The sequence below is a fragment of the Bos javanicus genome, chromosome 7, assembly GCF_032452875.1.
Source record: "Bos javanicus breed banteng chromosome 7, ARS-OSU_banteng_1.0, whole genome shotgun sequence".
Taxonomy (NCBI): Eukaryota; Metazoa; Chordata; class Mammalia; order Artiodactyla; family Bovidae; genus Bos; species Bos javanicus.
The window spans coordinates 67,895,229-67,918,598 of NC_083874.1; the positions used below are offsets into that span (position 1 = coordinate 67,895,229).

Genomic DNA, 23,370 nt, shown 5'->3' on the forward strand with positions numbered 1-23,370 from the left:
GATTATTTGAAACATTTTTATGATTATGCATAGCAGCAAAGAACATCTTTTCTTATACATCTTCATGTATTTGTTCAATTCTCTCTTTAAAGTGGAGTTCAGGAGAATGATTTACTACTAGGACAAAATATATGCTCCTTGGTTTTCAGGACACCTGGGAGACACTGTGACATCTTCAGAGGCAAGACACAAAAAGCCCACGATTTTGCTACTGCCTATTGTGGACTTGCTTCTGTAATGATTCTACTTGTTGCTAAACATACCTGTCCTAAAGATTAAAAAAAAATCCCACCATTCAGAATATTTTTTTTTAATCCAGCATAAATCTAACTGTATAACAATATTACATTCATCTACACAGTGGCAGTTCTGCTATTTAATAGATATAAACAAATTCTACCCGTATTCATCAGATCAATCAGTGCCCATAGCTGATTGGTGAGAGCGGCTAAATTCTTTCATGTCATTCCTGTATGGTAGTGTTATCATTGTCACTCAGGTATGCAACATAAAGCCATTTGATCTCACACTAAATAACTCCACTTTTTCTGAGCTTGACTTTCTCTTACAATGGCCATGTTGCAATCTCTCACCACTTGCAATCAGGATTACTCTCATACCTAAACTCTTTTTGTTTGTTGCTTCTAAGAGTTACTTGCACATAGTAAAAAGAAAAGTTTTTTAACCAAGTGAGCCAAAAGAAAAGATTCTATTGATAAATTCTTCTAACTTACAAAGATCAGACTTTAATGAACATCATGAGACTACAGCTCCTTATATTTTTTCTCAAACTATGTATGAGAATATCCTACAGAATCAGAAAGTTGTTCAAGACCTTAGGACCTTAAAAAGTCATCATATGGGGAGGATCAGGGCTTCATAAGTGGCTCATTAGTAAAGAATTCGCCTGCCAAGCAGAAGACATGGGTTTGATCTCTGGGTGTGGAAGATTCTCCGGAGAAGGAAATGGCAACCCTTCCCCAATATTCTGGCTTAGAAAATTTCATGGACAGAGGAGCCTGCAGGTTACCATCCATGGGGTTGCAAAGAATTGGACAAAACTTAGTGACTAAACACCAGCAACAAATGGGGAGGATTACATATACAAAGACTCAGCAGTGGCCTCAAAATTTCTCAATAGGAGGACAGTTGGGTTGGAAAAAGATATTAGGGGGCCTAAGTTTAAGCAAGCACACTTTGATTTCCATAATAGTTTTGGTTGGGATGGCCCCCATTCCACCACGTCAATCCAAGGCATGCTATTTCTCTAATGATGATCAAAGTCTTTCTTGATATGTAATGTTAATTCACTATCTTTGAATTAATTCACTCTTTTTTTTTTCTAATTTTATGGCCAGGAGACATTTTGTAGAGTGTTTGTGTGGAGTATAATATCACTTTTTGGATATTTCTAACAAAATAGTGCATCTATATAATTTTTTAAAATTAATGAAAACATCCCTATTTAAGAGTCAAATTCTTTTCTTCCTTTATTTTATGAATTAGAAATAATCAACTGTGAACAAGACTTATAATAATACTCTCTAATGTAACTTGTTTCCAAGGAAACATATAAGTGAATCAGGCTAATGAAGTAGGAAGGAGTATGCTTACAACTTGATAGCTACGCCAAAGGGGATCTGGAGACTCTGTCACAGTGCCATTCCATCTGTTCCACAAGAAGGAAAATTTATTAGAATTATAAAAATACTGAATTTTCATTGCAAACACCAAATACATTCACATTGCTTTCTGGTAATGAATAAAAACTTGAATAATCATATCCCCAAATGCTGTAGGCACTGCAGGAGTTAAATCAAATAACTAACATTATTTAATTTAACCTGTAACCTACGCTTCTTAACCATTTTCATCACCCACCCTTCCAAAATGGACCCCCTTTTTTTTCTATCTGTGGAAACAAGTATATGTTCACAGAATGTTTACCTACAATTTTCAAGAAGTTATAGTGGCCCATTCTCAGAACTAGGTTAAAGATGACCACTTAAGGTAGGTAATCAGTTTTTTTTTATAACAGCTATGAAACTGCCAGTGAGTGCTCAGAGGCCACTGCACACCAAACAGCAGAACCACCCTTTTCAAAACAGATGTTACATTGGCTTTACATTTAAAATGTGAGTGAAATGCATTAAGATATCCCAAACAGGTGGCATCCAACTCCTACATTATGTGCCAGTATGCCCAGATATTGATCCAAAACAGCTTTAGAAGATGTGTTACATCAGCCCCAAAGCTAATGTAATGTGAGGATATATGCAGAATTTCTAAGGATACTATATGGGCTTCCCTGATGGCTCAGATAATAAAGAATCTGCCTGCAATGCAGGAGACCTGGATTCAACTCCCAGGTCAGGATAATCCCTGGGAGAAGGGAATGGCAACCCACTCCAGTATTCTTGCCTGGAGAATTCCACGGACACAGGAACCTGGTGGGACAGTCCATGGGGTCACAAACAGCTGGACACAACTGAGCAACTAACACATACAGACATACACACATACACACACACACACACACACACACACACAAGGATGCTATGTACCTGAAATCTTGATATAAAAGAATATTATGCTTTAAAGTTTTGAATGTTCAAATTTTAATAGTGTTTTGAAATATGCCTTTTGTTACACAGAACATATACTGTTGACCTTTCTAAGCAATCTATCTGACATATAGGTCAGACACAGGATTCTTTCTTTACTGAGTATCTATTATATACCAAGACCTTTATATTCTTATACCAATTTTCTTAATCCTATTTTACAGCTGAGGAAGTAGTCCTGAAATGGTTCTAAGTTTCCAACTACAGAACAGGACAAGAGCTTCAGTTCATAACCTCTACACAAGTTACTTTCTCATCCAATGAAAACACTGAAGGTCTTAGAAAGTCCTTAACTACTGACAAAACTTTTGTCATGTCATTTTGCAATGGCAGTGAAAATGAATCCATCCAATCCCCTCTAAAGTTTTACATTTTACATATTGTGTTTACATTTTAATTATTCTGACAGTACTTCTTGGAGAGCCAAAGACAATAGCTATAGTCTAGGCTTTGTGCATGACTTGTATTATAACCTTAGGTAAGTGTTTCAGGTATAGAATGGGTAATTTTGTAAAAGCAGCATGGACTTGAGCAAGATAAAACTTGACTTCAATGTTGACAATGCCCCTCAACAATGTGACCTTGATCAAGGTCCTTTGCATACACATAAATGTATATATTTATGTTTCTAGCTAAGGTAAGCATTAGAACTACAAGCTGTTGATAGCACCCATCTCATAAAGCAGTCATATTAGATGATGCTTATAAGATGCTTAACACCATGTTAGACAAATATCAGCTATTACTATTGTTATTATATAAAAATAGGAACAATGTGGGGAGAGACACCATGCAATGGACTTTCCAAACATCTTATTTTTCATTCCTCACAAACTTGCAGTGAGGAATGCAACATCTTGCCCATGGGTGCACAGCTAGTAACTAGCAGTTGAACTGAAGACTGTCTGTCTCCAAAACAGTACTAAACAGGCTCCTTAGTCTGGCAAAGGCAAGAAATAAATGTGCCCCAAAAGAATTAAATGAGATAATATATGACAGTTTTCTTTGCATTGTTCGTTTAAGAAGGCCTTCTTATCTCTCCTGGAACTCTATAATCAGTTGGATATATCTTTTCCTTTCAGTTGGGTATGTCTTCCCTTTCTCCATTTCATTCAAGAATGCGCATGATAAAGGACAGAAATGGTAAGGACCTGACAGAAGCATAAGAGATTAAAAACAGTTGGCAAGAATGATGAATGATACAAAAGAAGAATGATACAAAAAGGTCTTAATGACTTGGATAACCCTTCCATACGCTAACAAGGTTATGTTCAAAATCCTTAAGCTAGGCTTCAGCAGTACATGAACTGAGAACTTCCAGACGTTCAAGCTAGGTTTAGAAAAGACAGAGGAACCAGAGATCAAATTGCCAACATTAGGTAGATCATGGATAAAACAAAGTAATTCCAGAAAAACATCTATTTCTGCTTCATTGACTATGCTAAGCTTTTGATTATGTTGTTATTGTTCAGTCACTAAGTCATATCTGACTCTTTGTGACCCCATGGACTGCAGCATGTCAGGCTTCCCTGTCCTTCACTATCTCCCAAAGTTTGCTCAAACGCATGTCCATCGAGTCAGTGATGTTCTCCAACCATCTCGCCCTCTGCTGTCTCCTTCTCATCTTGCCCTCAGTCTTTCACAGCATCAGGGTCTTTTCCAGTGAATCAGCTTTTCACATCAGGTGGCGAAAGTATTGGAGCTTCAGCTTTAGCATCAGTCCTTCCAATGAATATTCAGGTTTGATTTCCTTTAGGATTGATTGGTTTGATCTTCTTGACTTATTTGATTGTATAGATCACAACAACTTGTGGAAAATTCTTAAAGAGACAGGAGTACTAGACTACCTTATCTGTCTCCTGAGAAATGTGTATGCTGGTCAAGAAGCAACAGTTAGAACTGGACAAGGAGTATGACAAGGCTACATATTGTCATCCTGCTTATTTAACTTGTGTGCAGAGTAAATCATGTAAACTGCCAGACTGGATGAATCACAAGCTGGAATCAAGATTGCCAGGGGAAATGCAACAACCTTGGATATGTAGGTGATACCACTCTAATGGCAGAAAGTGAAAAGGAACTAAAGAACCTCTTGATAATGGTGAAGGAGGAGATTGAAAAGGTGGCTTGATATTCAACACTTGAAAAACTAAGCTCATGGCATACAGTTCCATTACCTCATGGCAAATAGAAGGGGAAAAAAGGGAAGTAATGACAGATTTTATTTTCTTGGGCTGCAAAATCACTGTGGATGGTCACTGCAGCCATGAAATTAAAAGATATTTGCTCCTTGGAAGAAAAGCTATGACCAACCTAGACAGCAGATTAAAAAGCAGAACATCTCTTTGCTGACAAAGGTGAGTAGAGTCAAAGCTATGGTTTTTTTTCAGTAGTCATGTATGCATGTGACAATTGGACCATAAAACTAGCACTGAAGAATTGATGCTTTTGAACTGTGGTGCTGGAGAAGACTCTTGAGAGTCCCTTGGATTATAAGGAGGTCAAGCCAGACAATCCTAAAGGAAATCAATCTTGACTATTCATTGGAAGGACTAAAGCTCAAATACTTTGGCCACCTGATGTGAAGAGCCAGCTCACTGGAAAAGCCCCTGATGCTGATAAAGACTGAAGGCAAAAGGAAAAGCAGGTGATAAAGGATGAGATGGTTGGATGGCATCACTAACTCAATGAACATGAATTTGAGCAAACTCCAAGAGACAGTGAAGGGCAGGGAAGCCTGGCATGTTGCAGACTATGGGGCCACAAAGAATCAGACATGACGTAGCTAATGAACAACCACAACAAGTTGACAGTTTGCTGGTACATCTGTCTGTCAAAAGGTGGGTGGCAGGCCATATGATGACCAAAATTCCTTCCATACTAAAATTCTTTGTTTTGTGAGGCTTTAACCCACTGAAGTTTGACTTGGGCATTGTGAGGATTTGGCTGGAGAACCTCAGAGACACTGCCAAGATGGCAGCAGTCACAGAAGTTGTGGGGACACAGCTGTTCCAATGTCTGATCCATTCTGAAAATCTCTACCTTGACCAGGTTTTAATGACATATTTTAGAGATTGATTCCCAGTGGAATTGGTCCCTCTGTGCATCCTACTGCAGGTCCATTTTCTATTAACCAGCTTCCAGGGATGATTGGCAAAAGGTAGGCCATACTGGGGGTCTGCTACAGATTGGCAGCTCCTGAGCATGATGAGTCATATGCACGAGGAGTCTTGAAAAGCCTGACCTTGTTTGAACGCATCACAGGCACAAGGACACATAAGCCAGTTCTGCATTGCAAAGGAGTTCAGCATGTGCCACGTCCCCAAAGTTACCACCACAGGTAGCAAGTTAGCTGGGACAGATGACAGGATTCAGCATCACCTTTCGCCATCACAGGAAAGACAAGACAAATCTTACCTCTGAAAAGAATATGGATTTTCCAAAATTGAGGAGAGCAGGGAGACTTTTCTGGTGGCATAGCCCAATCCTAGGAGGGCATGACTCTTTGGTTCTCCTGTCCATGTTCTCAACCCATCTCAAAGTGTCCATGTGAAATGAAAGCTTAACATGGCAGCGGGAGGGCCTTGTGGTTCTTTCTATGTAGTTTCTGGAGTTTAGGAGAAACATAAACAAGTGACTAGTCTGGTTAATTTGGATTTAGGCTTTTTAAGGCTCTGTCCAGGGGATTAAACCTACTAATAAGTTTAAAGAAAAGGCTGGTTCATTTAATTTAGGGAAATGCAGATACACATGTGGATGTTCCCAAATCTTACAAGCTAGCTATGTGGCTCAGGTGTGCATATTTCTGGACATGCTAAGTGACAGTCATAGGTGCCACTCTATGTATCACTACCATTTAACTATGTTCCAATCTTTAGCTAATTTAATCCTTGAAAGAATTCTACATCAGTAAAATTCCATCCATTTTACAAAAGATAAACACAGATTCAAAGAGGGTAAGACATTTGTTTAAGTCGTATAGCTAATTGGAGTAGCCTTTGTAGGTACTCAAGTCAGACCTGTGTTATTACAGAATATGTGCTCTTAACAGTGTGCTAACATTTATCAAAATTTGAAAGCTCCCAGGCTTTCAGGAAAGAAAACAAAGTTACCTGTTGAGCAAGAGTATGATGGTGAGCAAGTTTTATTTGTTTCATATGGTGTGGTAGGCTTGGTTTCTGCAGCCTGCGTTGGAGAAGGTACTGAAATGATAAGAATGAAAGAATGTTGTTCAATTCGTGGAGGAATTTTCCAACTCCAGAAAAAAATAGCAAACAAAACTAAAATTAGGAATTACCCTTTGACTCTTTCTTAGAGAAGTATTCAAGGATGGCCTTGAGACATTACCCTGCCATATATGTATTTCATTATCATGAATAAATATTACCTAGATAATGATCTGAAGCGCTTATCAATAGACAGAATCATTTCTTCTTTTATACTCTTAGTATCTTCTTAAAACCTATCAACAGAGCATCTTATATAGGACACTCAATTAAGTCTTTATTCATACCAAACTTTTATTCATACCAATGACATTTCAATTCTGTGGAGCATGGCTTTGGGGCGGGCACTAACCCACCTTGTTCACAAGAACCCCGATCTTGATTTCCTGACCTTATTCAAGTTCCTAATTACCCATCTACATCTTTCCAGGGAGATGTACACATTGACCAGCACAGAAAACATACTGAGATTATTCAATTTCTTGAAGTCACTTTATGGAGTCAGTACTGTCCACTGTCTGAGTCTTGGTAATAAGCCTCAAAGCAATGTTCCTGGTACCCTGGCTCCTTATGCAGTTGTGTTTTGATCACTCCTTTCATAAGACTGATTTCAGATGTTATCTGACTCATCTTCTATTTCTCACCAGAAAGCTTTACTGAGAATTCTCGGGGCTATGTTTCCTTTTTCCTTTCTTGAAATCTCTGCTTTATTTTCTATCAAACATCTCATCTGACCTGCAGAGTTGACCAGTTGCCTCTTAATAAGATTTTTATATCCCCTCCTCTGAGAGCATCACAGAATTTTAGAGCAAGGCAGTGGTGCTGACTGAACAAGAGTTCCAAACCCAGGCTTTCCCTATTGCCTCTCATAGGTCTTCTTTCCACTTTCTCACCATGGACTTCACATTTCAACATTACCTCTTCTCTTGTTCTGAGCTATCTTTTGTTTTCTGTGAAAATTTTTGTTTTTATGGGAGTTTTTTGGTCATTGTTGTTGGTGGTGTATTTATTTTCTTTTTTCTTTTTTTTTGGTTTTGCTTTTGTCTAATGCTCAAATTTGTAGCAGGATATGGCTCTCTTTAGGAATTAAGAACAGGACAATAAAAGAAAATCAAAAGATCACAGTCTTCATTCAACTTAAATCTGTGCAGAAGACCTATTGATCTTAACTTCTATCTGTAGTTTTGGTCTTTGTGGGCATTTTTCTGTTCTCCTGTTCTCCTAGGACTTTACTTCCAAGCAGTTCAGGAGTACTCTAGGTGACTAGCATGGACAGGGGCACAGAACACAGAGAGGGAGTGAGTGTAAATACAAATGCCCGTGCTATAGATCTGTTCCAGTGCTAACATCCTTTCTGTATTGTAAAGTTCAACTCTAAACTCAAACTCACTAGGAAACTATCAGGACATGTATAAGACTCAACTAATACTACCCCTAGGAGGTCACACGATCATATGCACCAACACTTTCCTTCTGAACTTCTGCTTTAAACAAAGGCCATAACTTACACATGTCCCTCAAAACAGGAGCTCTAATCCATCCACCTCAGCAGGCACAAACTATTAAGTTAAATCAATATTGAAAAAGTCAACAGTTGCTCTAGTGCATTTTTCTTGCAAACTTTTATGGCTGTAAAAATCCCACTTTCAACCTAAAGACCTCCTTCCAAATTCAACTTGAAGAAAATCCTTCAGATCCCTCCTCACTGAATACACACATGGATCAACAGGCGTGAAGGGAAATCAATGTGTTCCCTCAGACATTTTGGCTAAGAGTTTGTGATATTTCTGTTTCTCTTCAGTTCCAGAGCCACTTCAAAGTGCCAAAGGGTTGTGGAGGCTTTGAGAATCTCCACATAAAAGTTATCTTTTTAATCCTAAAGAGAGAAAGTTTGAACCCAAACATGTCCACAAAATGAGAAGTTATTTCCCCACCTATAATTCAAAAATATTCTCCATTTATATTAAACCTAAACTATTATCTAACAGAAATTTGAAGTATGAACACTGTAGCCTGAATTGGAAAAAAACAAATGTCTGCATTCTAAATTGCATAATACTTAAATCTGATATTTACTTTGTCATCAGTATAAATGGCATTCCTCTGATACATGAACAAAGGAGGTTAGAAGAAAAATGTGTCAGTCACTGACACCCTGAAAAAGCAGGGTAATTGTATGAAAGCTTTTCCAGTGAGGATGTCAGATCAGAACAAACTCATCCGAACAGAAACTCTATGTTCAGTATAGAATGCAGCAAAGGCCAACATTCAAATTAATGGGCACAATCTAGACCCAACCGTTTTCCATTCATATGAATGAACAGAAACAACGATGAACTCAGACTCCGTGCCTCAGTCCTCAGGAATATAAAGTAGGATTGACTCACACTGACAATGGGTAGGGTTGTCATAAAAATTAAGTGGCTTAATAGTTGTAAAGCAGTTAGCACATTTCCTGACACAGGAAACAGAGTAAGCATTAACTTCACTGAAATCTTATCCTCATGTGTTGGGTTAGGCTTTAAAATGAATAAATGATCTCTATTCAGAGCTCCTTGAAAGGGCAGAATCTCATTCACCAGGCTCTGTTCTGGCATCCTTATTTTTCCCTCACAATTCTGTGTTCAAATGAGCCATTCTCCTTAGATGTCCAAGATCAGTGATCTGGGTTGTTTTTTTTTTTTTTTTGTATTAATGAATTTCTTGAGAGTCTGATAAAAAGCCTTAGGTCTCCTTCACTCTGTAAATGCTTATAGATATAAAAGATGAATATAACAGGGGACAGGGGATTCACAGACTCTGTAGAGCTAGGTTTGGAGGCCTGTTAAGAATCCTTACTGTAGATTGTACATCTGACTTAACACAGTGCTTTGCATAGTCAATACCCTCTCCTTTAAAGCCTAAAGGATCAGAAGCACATCTGTTTACCTGGCTGGAAGTCCTCTGTGGGTGTTGCCATCGGAAGAGCAGAGGTAGAAGCCTTCGTTGTAGTTGGAACAGTGGTGATCATCGTGATTGTTGAAGCAGTGGTGGCAGTTGTTACTGGAGTAGTACTGGTGGTCGTTTTTGGAATAGTGGTGGTTGCCGTTGGAGTAGTGGTGACGGTGGTTGTTGAAGTAGTAGTTTTTGTCTGATTAGTTTCTGTCATTGTTGGAGTACTAGCCTCAGTTGTTTCTCTTCGAGGTGTAGCAGTCATGGTCACTTTTCTTTGAGTAGTAGTAGTGCTGGCTCCTGTTCTTTGAGTAGTGGTAGTGGTGGTAGTTGTTGGAGTAGTGGTTGTTGTTGTTGTAGCTGGAGCTAGAAATTAACATGAAAGCAAGGATTCAATAAGCTGCAGGTAACAAGAGCCATGTGCTGGGTCTGTTCAACAACATGACCAAGGAGACTGTCCCCAGGTAGAACTCTGTGTTTATTGCCCATGAATTCCAAATTCTCATCATTGGTCAGCTAGAATCTGTGACAAGCAGGGAGTGAAGACATGGTCACAGCAAGGAAACAGCTGCATTGAAAGGATGAAATTTTAGGAGGTGTTGAAAGGAAAACTGACATATGGGATTTGTATTGAAGCACTTTGTAAAGACTAGTCATGCATACCAAATCTATGTATCTTCAAAAACATCTGTGAGAAAGAGAAAATGTCTAGAACCTGAAACCATCTTTACCCTCTCAGTGGTGTACACCTAGGACCTAAATAGTAGTTCCCAAGAACCAAAATATTTACCAGATAAACAGCATTCAGTTTGATCAGTCCTAGGGGTACTTTCCCAACAGAAAGTGAAAGTGAAGTCGCTCAGTCGTGTCTCACTCTTTGTGACCCCATGGACACCAGGCTCCTCCGTCCATGCTGGAGTGGGTTGCCATTTCCTTCTCCAGGGAACTTCCCGACCCAGGGATCGAACCTGGGTCTCCCACATTGTAGACAGATGCTTTACTATCTGAACCACCAGGGAAGTCACAGAACTACATCTTAAACACAGATTAGTTTAAACCATTAACATATACTCAATAACACAAATGCATTTTGAATCTGGTTAGAAGAGAGACTGGATGCTTTAAAGTTCCTTTCTACCTAAGAGATAATAACAACAGGTAATAACTTTGACTCTTTCCAGAGTCTGAAATGGTATAGGATTCCAAATCTCTTACTGAAGTCCTCAGAGTTACCCAGAGAAAGAATTGGAACTAAAATTAAAACAAAACACGGTGCCTGACACAAAAGCAGAAATTGTAGGGTTGAATAAAAAATAAGTACTTTTCTTTCTCACCAAGCATTTTTTTGCACAGAAGTATTCTTAAATTTCAACTCTACTAACTATGAATTGGAACCTCAAGTCACTTAAATAGGGGGAAATTGGTGTGAAAACTATTTTGAGGGATTCGAGTCAACTTAATTTGAATACTAGTTAATTTTTGCCTTAAAAAAGAAAAACTTTTTTCAACAGGTATTTGTGAGTTCTATTATGTATACGGCATTAGTAAATTTTAGGCTCTGGGGGTTCCTGAGATCTTGGTGGTAATTGCTCTAATCTGTCAGTGTGAAAACAACCATGGACACAATGTAAACAAATGGATGTGGCTATGTTCCAATAAAACTTTATTTATAAAGCTGTTGGTGAGCCTGTTTTATAATCTGACCTGGCCCTGGAGCTACAGTTTGCTGACTCTGGTCTAACAGTGTAGTCAGAGGTTTTGACAAAGAGAGCAATCTCAATCCCCTCTGTTCAGTCTGAAATCAAATCTAGACAAAAAAAAAGGAAGTAAGCAAAAAATCCGATAAAGGACTGTAACAAGGAGGAAACTGAATTGGCTTGTTTAACTGTGTATCTTCCTTGGTTGTAAATATTTCCTGAGGAAGAAGCTAGGAAGCTAAGGGTAGAAGAAGATGCTGAGGAACAGCCCTAACAGAAGGTTGGAAAGTAAGCTCATTCTGTGAAAAGTACAGAAAATTTAAGCAAAGAATTGAATTGGAGGTGGAATCACTTTGGCTCAGTTATGGACCAGTTTCCTGCTGTACAGGGCAGTGACTTTAAATATTCATCTATTAAACACGATAAAAGTCCCCTACTAATTTTTTTCTGTATCGTTGAAAAAATATTCAGCCAGACCAATCATACAATTTTACAACTCTAAAAAAAAATCTCTTCTCCACATGCAACCTCCTTACCTCTGTCTCTCAGTTCAGTTCAGTCGCTCAGTCGTGTCCAACTCTTTGCCACCCCATGAATTGCAGCACGCCAGACCTCCCTGTCCATCACCAACTCCTGGAGTTCACTCAGACTCACGTCCATCGAGTCAGTGATGCCATCCAGCCATCTCATCCTCTGTCGTCCCCTTCTCCTCCTGCCCCCAATCCCTCCCAGCATCAGTCTTTTCCAATGAGTCAACTCTTCGCATGAGGTGGCCAAAGTACTGGAGTTTCAGCTTTAGCATCATTCCTTCCAAAGAAATCCCAGGGCTGATCTCCTTCAGAATGGACTGGTTGGATCTCCTTGCAGTCCAAGGGACTCTCAAGAGTCTTCTCCAGCACCACAGTTCAAAACCTATGTCTCTAGCACCAGCCTATTTTCCTTAAATTACTTCCTAGATGTACTTTCCTCAGAGTCAGCTATTTGCTGTATCAAAGTTGACCTTATTTTACTTTCCTTCAAGGACACAAGCCAAGTACAAAAGATGGAAGGTTGTAATGTAATATCAAGCTCCTTTAAATTAAACAAGAGACATAGCTCAAGAAGGCCAGGGGCATTGGGTTCTGTTGTCAATGGAAGACCTTAGTGGGAGAACATTTATTAGGAAAGAGCACCAGAAACTAGGAAATCCTGAAGAATTTGATCCTTTCATCAAACAGTAAGGAAAATTAGAATATTTACCTCAAGATGGAAAAATGTAAACTTCCCAGTTTTTTTAATTTCATGAAATTTTTAAAAGCCACAGGTCAACAGCTATTGAGATGCAAATGTTCTCATAGAGCGATAAGGCTATTTTAAATTTAAAACTAGCAATTTAATGATCAGGGGTGAAACATGTTTCAAAAAATCCAAGACAGAGCAGAGGGAAGGGGTGAAACTATATACGCTCATATATTGTGGCTCAGCTGGTAAAGAATCCACCTGCAATATGGGAAACCTGGGTTTGATCCCTGGGTTGGGAAGATCCCCTGGAGAAGGGAAAGTCTACCCACTCAAGTAGAGCGGAGGCTGTGTGGTGCTGGAGCAACTTTGGGGAGATACCCCACTTCCAAGGGCAGAGAAGTCCATCAAGATGGTAGGTGCTGGAGCAGCGGCTGCGTGGCACTGGAGTGACTTTGAGGAGATACCCCATGTTCAAGGGCAAAGGAGAAGCCTGAGCAAGATGGTAGGAGGGGTGAAATCTCATTTAGAATCAAACCCCATACCCACCAGGGACACTCAGAGGGCTCAAACAAACCTTGTGTGCACCAGGACCCAGAGACCCCACAGAGACAGAGACAAAACTGTGTTTGAGTATCTCCTGTAGAGGTATGGGTCAGCAGTGGGCTGCCGCAGGGGCAGGGACTCTGGGGGCAGCAGACCTGGGTTTGGCATAAGCCGTCTTGGAGGAGGTCGCCATTAACCCCACCATAGAGCTGCCAGACTTACACAGGACTGGGAAATAGACTCTTGTTTTGAGGGCTCAAACAGAACCTTGTGCACACCAGGACCCAGGAGAAAGGAGCAGTGACCCACAAGAGACTGACCCAGACTTGCCAGTGAGTATCCAGGAGTCTCCAGGAGAGGCGTGGGTTGGTGGTGGCCTGCTGCAGGGCTGGGGGCACTGAGTATAGCAGTGTATGCAAGGGACCTTTTGAAGGAGGTCACCATTATCTTCATTACCTCCACCGTAGTTTGCCCCAGGTAATTAACAGAGATGGAACACAGCCAACAACATCAACAGAAAATTGGATTAAAGATTTACTGAACATGGCCCCACCCATCAGAACAAGACCCAGTTTTGCCTCAGTCAGTCTTTCCCATCAGGAAGCTTCCATAAGCCTCTTATCCTTCTCCATCAGAGGGCAGACAAACTGGAAACCACAATCACGGAAAACTAACCAATCTGATCACATGGACCACAACCTTGTCTAATTCAATGAAACTATGAGCCATGCCATGTAGGGCCACCCAAGACGGACAGGTCATGGTGGAGAGTTCTGACAAAACATGGTCCAGTGGAGAAGGGGATGGCAAACCACTTCAATATTCTTTCCATGAGAACCCCATGAACAAAATGAAAAGGCAAAAAGATAGGACACTGAAAGAAGAACTCCCCAGGTCAGTAGGTGCTCAGTATGCTACTGGAGATCAGTGGAGAAATAACTCCAGAAAGAATGAAGAGATGGAGCCAAAGCAAAAACAACATCCAGATGTGGATGTGACTGGTGATGGAAGTAAAGTATGATTCTGTAAAGAGCAATATTGCATAGGAACCTGGAATGATAGGTCCATGAATCAGGGCAAATTGTAAGTGGTCAAACAGGAGATGGCACAAGTGAACGTCAACACTTTAGGAATCAGCGAACTGAAATGGACTGGAATGGGTGAATTTAACTCAGATGACCATTATATCTACTACTGCGGGCAGGCATCCCTTAGAAAAAATGGAGTACCCATCATAGTCAACAACAGAGTCCAAAATGCAGTACTTGGATGCAATCTCAAAAACAACAGAATGATCTCTGTTAATTTCCAAGGCAAACCATTCAATACCACGGTAATCCAAGTCTATGCCCTGACCAGTAATGCTGAAGAAGCTGAAGCTGAACGGTTCTATGAATACTGACAAGACCTTCTAGAACTAACACCCCCAAAAGATGTCCTTTTCATTATAGGGGATTGGAATGCAAAAGTAGGAAGTCAAGAAATACCTGGAGTAACAGGCAAATTTGGCCTTGGAGTACAGAATAAAGCAGGGCAAAGGCTAATTGAGTTTTGCCAAGAGAACACACTGATCATAGCAAACACCCTCTTCCAACAACACTCTACACATGGACATCACCAGACGGTCAATACTGAAATCAGATTGATTATATTCTTTGCAGCCAAAAATGGAGAAGCTCTATACAGTCAGCAAAAACAAGACTGGGAGCTGACTGTGGCTCAGATCATGAACTCCTTAGTGCCAAATTCAGACTTAAATTGAAGAAAGTAAGGAAAACCACTAGACCATTCAGGTATGACCTAAATCAAATCCCTTATGATTATACAGTGGCAGTGAGAAATAGATTCAAGGGATTAGATCTGATAGACAGAGTGCCTGAAGAACTATGGATGGAAGTTTGTAACATTATACAGGAGGCAGGGATCAAGACATCCCCAAGGGAAAAAAAATTCAAAAAGGCAAAATGGTTGTCTGAGGAGACCTTACAAATAGCTGAGAAAAGAAGAGAAGCAAAAAGCAAAGGAGTAATGGAAAGATATACCCACTTGGATGCAGAATTCCAAAGAATAGCAAGGAGAGATAAGAAAGCCTTCCTCAGCGATCAATGCAAAGAAATAGAGGCAAACAATAGAATGCGAAAGACTAGAGATCCCTTCAAGAAAAGTAGAAATACCAAGGGAACATTTCATGCAAAGATGGGCATAATAAAGGACAGAAATGGTATGGACCTAACAGAAGCAGAAGATATTAAGAAGAGGTGGCAAGAAAACACAGAACTATATGAAAAAGATATTCACGACTCAGATAATCAGGATGGTATGATCACTCACCTAGAGCTAGACATCCTGGAATGTGAAGTCAAGTGAGCCTTAGGAAGCATCACTGCAAACAAAGCTAATGGAGGTGATGGAATTCCAGTTGAGCTATTTTGAATCCTAAAAGATGATGCTGTGAAAGTGCTGCACTCAATATGCCAGCAAATTTGGAAAACTCAGCAGTGGCCACAGGACTGGAAAAGGTCAGTTTTCATTTCAATCCCAAAGAAAGGCAATGCCAAAGAATGCTTAAACTCAATGCACAATTGCACTCATTTCACATGCTAGTAAAGTAATGCTCAAAATTCTCCAAGCCAGGCTTCAACAGTACATGAACTGTGAACTTCCAGATGATGAAGCTGGATTTAGAAAAGGCAGAGGAACCAGAAATCAAATTGCCAACATCCTTTACATCATCAAAAAAATCAAAAGAGTTCCAGAAAAACATCTACTGCTTTAACAGAACATCTACTATGCCAAAGCCTTTGACTGTGTGGATCACAACAAACTGTGGAAAATTCTTCAAGAGTTGGGAATACCAGACCACCTGACCTGCCTCCTGAGAAATCTGTATGCAGATCAGGAAGCAACAGTTAGAACTGGACATGGAACAACAGACTGGTTCCAAATAGGAAAAGGAGTACATCAAGGCTATATATTGTTACCCTGCTTATTTAACTTATATGCAGAGTACATCATCAGAAATGCTGGACTGGAGGAAGCACAAGCTAGAATCAAGATTGCCAGGAGAAATATCAATAACCTCAGAAATGCAGATGACACCACCCTTACGGCAGAAAGCCAAGAAGAACTAAAGAGCCTCTTGATGAAAGTAAAAGAGGAGAGTGAAAAAGTTGTCTTAAAACTCAACATTCAGAAAACTAAGATCAAGGCATCTGGTCCCATCACTTTATGGCAAATAGATGGGGAAATAGTGGAAACAGTGACAGACTTTATTTTTTTGGGCTCCAAAATCACTGCAGATGGTGACTGCAGTCATGCATGAAATTATAAGACACTTGCTCTTTGGAAGAAAATGTATGACCAATTGAGACAGCATATTAAAAAGCAGAGACATTACTTTGCCAGCAAAGGTCCATCTAGTCAAAGCTATGGTTTTTCCAGTAGTCATGTATGGATGTGAGTTGAACTGTAAAGAAAGCTGAGCACTGAAGAACTGATGCTTTTGAACTGTGGTGTTGGAAAAGACTCTTGAGAATCTCTTGGACTTCAAGGGGATCCAACCAGTCCATCCTAAAGGAAATCAATCCTGAATATTCATTGGAAGGACTGATGCTGAAGCTGAAACTCTAATACTTTGGCCACCTGATGTGAAAAGTTAACTCATTTGAAAAGACCCTGATGCTGGGAAGTATTGAAGGTGGGAGGAAAAGGGGACAACAGAGGATGAGATGGTTGGATGGCATCACCGACTCAATGAAAATGAGTTTGCATAAACTCCTGGAGTTGGTGATAGACAGGAGGCCTGGTGTGTTGCAGTCCATGGGGCGGCAAAGAGTTGAACATGACTGAGCTACTGAATTGAACTGAACAATGTATGCACAACAAGACTATGTTGACTGTTGTCAAAGTATCTATTTTATACATGTGAAATTCTTTATAAGTCTTAAAAGGTTTAGAAAGAACATTTAAAAATTCTTTTAAGATATGATCTAGAGAAAAGAGCAGTTCTTCAAGTGGAATAAATTTAGCTCCATAGCAATGTTCACTATACCTCAGAGTGCATTTTCATTAAGCAACTAGAACTCCTGAAGCACGGCTTTAGGAGATGCTGACTGGAAAGATCCTCTAGCCTATGATCCTGAATCAAAATTAGTTTTAATATTCCACTCCACACAAATACAAGTTATTCTACTGAAGAGTTATTAGAAAACAAAACTATAAGAACCTCCTGTTTCCCTATTAAAGGAAGAGGAAGTTAATACCAAACAGAAACTCTTATCTCTGGGAACCTAGAGTAAGTGATCAAAAAAAGTAGGAAGACTAACTCACCTGGCCTTATATTCAACTCCTGAATGATTTTTATATCATTGAACCACCCTCTTTTCTCAATACGGCAGCAATACAAGCCACTGTCAGATGGGACAGTATTCTCTATGGTCAAAGACAAATCCCTTTCACCAATATTTCCTTTTAGCTGATAACGTCTGTCTGTCTGAACTATGACTTTGTATCCATCAGTCCAGATAATGTTACTTCCGCAGCTCAGCAAAGAACATGCCCCTGGGCCCCAGCATGCAGTTGTGATTTCTCCAGTATATGAGCAGGGTAGCCTGACAGACTGACCCGCTACTCCAGTCACTCGATGGTAAGAGGTTACACCATCTGTAAATAAAGAGAAACCAGAGCGTGAGAATATGAGGTCTCAATATTCTCATTTTAATAATTTTAATTTTTTTCATATAGCTTATTTGGTTTGAAACTATGTGACTGTATCTTGAGTTTTTAGAATTTAGTATAAGCAAATTTCCATGTTAACATGTTCTTCAGCAGCATCACTATTTACTAGATATGATTGAAGATGAAAGATCATATAAACATTTTTCTCGATTGATGAAAATGTCCTATGCTTCCCAATAGGACAGATTTTTCTAGAGAAAATATCAGGACAAAGGTCAGATCTATGTTCAGCTTTTTTGGTGAATATGATCAAACTTTTCTCCAAAAGATTTGATTGAAACAAATGACATCTAGTAATGCATGAGTATGTGGATATTCATCCTGTATTTGACAGGTATCCATTTATTAAATATATAAAACACACTGGTGTCTTTTCCTTTCTCCTAGATTCAATCACTGCCTTAACTGAAATCTGGTTTAAAAACTCTATTGCATTCAAAGTTTTGATTTTCAATTTTTATTTGAATTTTCCAGTGGCCATTGAACATAGTCACTTCATAATACCCTTTCTTATTTAAATTTTAAAAAACAGGTCTAATATTTTATTAAACATCATTGACTAGAAGGCAGAAGTCTTGTAAACTCTTTAGAAGTCAGTTTTTAGGAAAATGAGTTTATAATACTTTCAGGAGAAATCGAGTCTTATGGGCTTTAGGGTCATTCCAAAAAATTCAAGCAAGAATCCTTTCTAGAGCTATGTGCAATTAATTACAGTCCACTTACCCAGACAAAACCAAAAAATTAGAGAATATTCAGTAAAATACTAAATTTTGCCTCTTAGGAACAAACAGGCAGAAAAACTCTCACCTGTGGCACTGGCTTAAAAACCGTGCATTGGCAAAAAGTTCCTAAAAGAAATATGAGACTTAACAGCTAATCATACTCAGGACTTCCCTGGTGGCTCAGACGGTAAAAAGAGTCTGCCTACAATGTGGGAGACATGGGTTTGATCCCTGGGTCAGGAAGATCCCCTGGAGAAGGAAGTGGCAACCCACTTCAGTACTCTTGCCTGGAAAATCCCATGGACAGATGGAAGATCCTGGTAGGCTACAGTCCATGGAGTCGCAAAGAGTCTGACACCACTGAGCAACTTCACTTTCACTTTCCCTTTTCATAGTTAGGACTGGGCTATGAGTCTGGGAAGTACTTTGGGAATAAGACACTCATTGTTACATAGTATAAGAGTATTTTCTTCACTGGAATTCTGATAATATTTAATTTTGCTTAATATCATTTTGGGATCACAAAGCTAATACATATTAATTTTAAAAATTTGTTATAGAAGTATAATTTTAAATTGTACTTTTACTCATATTCCACCTGTAAAGATTGTTTTTAAATTTTAGGATATATCTATCACTAATTTTCTCCCCTCTCTCATAGAATGTTTTGAATTAAAATATTTTATCTATTAAGAAAAAAATTTCCCATACAGCACAGATGGGGAATCTTCGTTCCCCAAAGAGGGATGGAACCCACACCCACTACATTGGAAGCATGGAGTCTAAAGCCACTGGAAAGAGGGAAGGTCATTCTCCTTCCCATCCGTCCCCATTCCTTCTTCCCGTTCCCTTCCATGCCATGATAACCATGGTTGCTGTTTACTACATACACGTGAGAAGTTCATGCGTACACATGAACAACACAAATGGCAGCAGATGCATGTGTGCTGTATCATGCCTTGTTCCTCTAGCTACTGATTTTATAATTCTTAGTGTTTAAGCAATTTCTTTGGCTTAAGGTTTCAGCCTTGTTCTTTGCTCACTACTTGACCCCATTATTTTTAAACAATGCCCTAGAAATCTACCCTGCTCAACCATACCTACATACCCGCTATATTCCCCCATCCTCAGGGCTTCCAAAGCACAGCCCACCTGTGCACCTACCTGTCAGAAGGAGTAGGAGGCCCAGGATGGCTACCCAAGGGTGCATGATGCTACTGGCCTGAAGGAAAGTGAAGGTTGACTGGTTTGTATGCTCCCAGGCAGATGGTATCAGGTTGGACACCACTAGATGGCTTTCCAGGGGTTCCAAATAGCTCAGGTTCCTTATGCCTCAGCACAGAAAAAATTGAGCCAGAGCCTGAGGAGTGATAGATGAGAAGTGATCCATTAAAATAGGATGCTTGTAAGACTTACAAGGAGACAGGTGATTCAGGATGGGGAACACATGTATACCTATGGTGGATTCATTTAGATATTTGACAAAACTAATACAATTATGTAAAGTTTAAAAATTAAATAAAATTAAAAAAAAAAAAGGAGACAGGTGAGCATTGTGCTGCCTCAAGTACTTAGTGGGTTACATTTGTATAATCAAAAGAAGAAGGAGAGGGGAGAAGACCACCTTCTTTTTCACTGTTAGTCTTCTTGGATGGGAGGATATTTGATCCTGTGTGGTGCATCCGGCACTGTCATGGCACTCCGGAAAATTAGTCCAGGTCTCAGGACAATGAGGGTTGTTCAGTCTGAAATGTCACATATCCAACTCCGGCAAATGTTTTAATCTCACAAATATCAGTTTCTTCTCCTTTATAATGAACGTAATAATAGAATCACCCCAAACATTTGGACAAGGGTTCACAATAAGATAATGCTCTGAAAGCATCAAACCAAGCCCTTTCCTATAATAAACAGTCAGTAACTATTGTTTATTATCAATGACTCCAAGAATAATATCAATAGCCCAAAATGCTCCCCTATGAGATGATACATATGAAAGCTTTGGTATAGTGGCAAGTCCTTATTCAGCACTTACACTGTATCATCACAGTAATGATTATTTTAATCAGAGGGAGGTGCCAGTGATCAGACACCAATCCCCACCGAAGCATCTGTAGGTCCACCCAGCCCCACATTTCCAACTTCCTGTTAGACATCACCCAGGGGCACTTACTTCAAACTCAAGATCACCCAGATAATTTTCATTCTTCCTTCTGGGGTTCCTTTACCAGTGAACCCATCACATCACCTACAATCCCAAGTACAGAGAATCAGTCATCCTTCCTTCTTACTCCAGTCACCAGCTCCTCTCAATTCCAAGTCCTAAATGGCTCTGACTCTGTCCCTTCTCACTGTTACTGCTGCCATCATTCTAGCTGACACACTCCTCTCCTGTCTGAATAACAACAGCAGGAGCCTCCTGGGGAGCCTCTCTGCCTCCAGGTGTACTCCCCTCCAATACAGCTTCCATAGTCTTGCCAGCACAATATTTCCAAAAAACAGAGATGAAAGTGCCATTCCCTTCTCCAAACACATGAACAGTTTCTTAGGACCCTGGGGTCAAATCTAAATTCCTCATTCCATCAATCAAAGCCTTTAAGAACCTAGGCTACTTCTAGCTTCCTATCTCCATTAGATTAAACTAGACTCTTAAACAATCACAGAGATTCCATGCTCCTATAAGTCACCCTATCCCTGCTCAGACTGTTATCCCTGCCTGTTCACTCTGCTCAATGAAATGCTCTCATCCATGAAGAGCCAATTCAAGGATCTTTGAGATAAATCATCCTGGCCCTCCTTTCCCAGTTAGAATCCTTCTCTCCTTCCTTTGGGTCCCCAGGGCACTTCTTCACACTTCTACTCCAAAACAAAGCCCACTGAGTGGTTATTTGCTCAACCCAAGCCTGTGTATCCCACACCTTTATGGACAGAGGTCAAGATTTCCTCATTTTGATATGTTGTGGTCCCTGAATAGAGAAGCAACCAGGTAAGCCATGCTTAATGAATCATAGATTCAGAAGGCATTTACCAAGTATCATGTTACATATTTCTATGTATCCAAATGAAGTCCCAAGAAAAAGATATAAAATCTCATCTCCAACCACTTTTCCCTCTAAGAATCCCTTGATTTGAGGGAAAGGCCAGCTTGCTCAGACCATGGAGCTTCATCTGGTTTTGTAAAACAGAGAGATACGGTAAGAGAACAAATGTTCCTAAAAGTTCCCCATGCCCACTTTTCCACCATCCAACTCTGAGACCAAGAAAAACCTATTGTAACAGAGTGCCTGATGAACTATGGATGGAGGTTTGTGACATTGTACAGGAGACAGGAATCAAGACCATCCCCAAGAAAAAGAAATGCAAAAAAGCAAAATGGGTACCTGAGGAGGCCTTACAAATAGCTGTGAAAAGAAGGGAAGCGAAAAGGAAAGGAGAAAAGGAAAGATATACCCATTTGAATGCAGAGTTCCAGTGAATAGCAAGGAGAGATAAGAAAGCCTTCCTCAGCGATCAATGCAAAGAAACAGAAGCAAACAATAGAATGGAAAAGACTAGAGATCACTTCAAGATAATCAGAGATACCAAGGGAACATTTCATGCAAAGATGGGCTCGATAAAGGACAGAAATGGTATGGACCTTACAGAAGCAGAAGATATTAAGAAGAGGTGGCAAGAATACACAGAAGAACTGTACAAAAAGATCTTCATGACCCAGATAATCACGATGGTGTGATCACTGACCTAGAGCCAGACATCCTGGAATGTGAAGTCAAGTGGGCCTTAGGAAGCATCACTACGAACAAAGCTAGTGGAGGTGATGGAATTCCAGGTGAGCTATTTCAAATCCTGGAAGACGATGCTTTGAAAGTATTGCACTCAGTATGCCAGCAAATTTGGAAAACTCAACAGTGGCCACAGGATTGGAAAAGGTCAGTTTTCACTCCAATCCCAAAGAAAGACAATGCCAAAGAATGCTCAAATTACTGCACAATTGCACTCATCTCACACACTAGAAAGTAATGCTCAAAATTCTCCAAGCCAGGCTTTAGCAACACATGAATTGTGGACTTTCAGATGTTCAAGCTGGTTTTAGAAAAGGCAGAGGAACAAGAGATCAAATTGCCAACATCCGCTGGATCATTGAAAAAGCAAGAAGTTCCAGAAAAACATCTATTTCTGCTTTATTGACTATGCCAAAGCCTTTGACTATGTGGATCACAACAAACTGTGGAAAATTCTTAATGAGATGGGAATACCAGACCACCTGACCTGCCTCTTGAGAAACCTGTATGCAGGTCAGGAAGCAACAATTAGAACTGGACATGGAACAACAGACTGATTCCAAATAGGAAAAGGAGTACATCAAGGCTGTGTATTGTCACCCTGCTTATTTAACTTATATGCAGAGTACATCATGAGAAATGCTGGGCTGGAGGAACCATAAGTTGGAATCAAGATTTCCGGGAGAAATATCAATAACCTCAGATATACAGATGACACCAACCTTATGGCAGAAAGTGAAGAAGAATTAAAGAATGTCTTGATGAAAGTGAAAGAGGAGAGTGAAAAAGTTGGCTTAAAGCTCAACATTCAGAAAACTAAGATCATGGCATCCGGTCCCATCACTTTATGGCAAATAGATGGGGAAACAGTGAAAACAGTGGCTGAC

General features: G+C 39.8%; 1 long non-coding RNA gene across 1 annotated transcript; it reads right to left on the reverse strand.

The window, feature by feature from the left end:
- Nucleotides 1-712: 712 nt before the first annotated feature.
- LOC133251545 (uncharacterized) lies at nt 713-17,901 on the reverse strand. The gene is made up of 5 exons (XR_009737678.1): nt 17,572-17,901; nt 9,779-10,147; nt 6,737-6,826; nt 6,042-6,231; nt 713-1,669 (listed from the first exon to the last, which is right to left on the reverse strand). It is a non-coding gene; the product is annotated as an uncharacterized LOC133251545 (long non-coding RNA).
- Between the last annotated feature and the right edge of the window lie 5,469 nt (nt 17,902-23,370).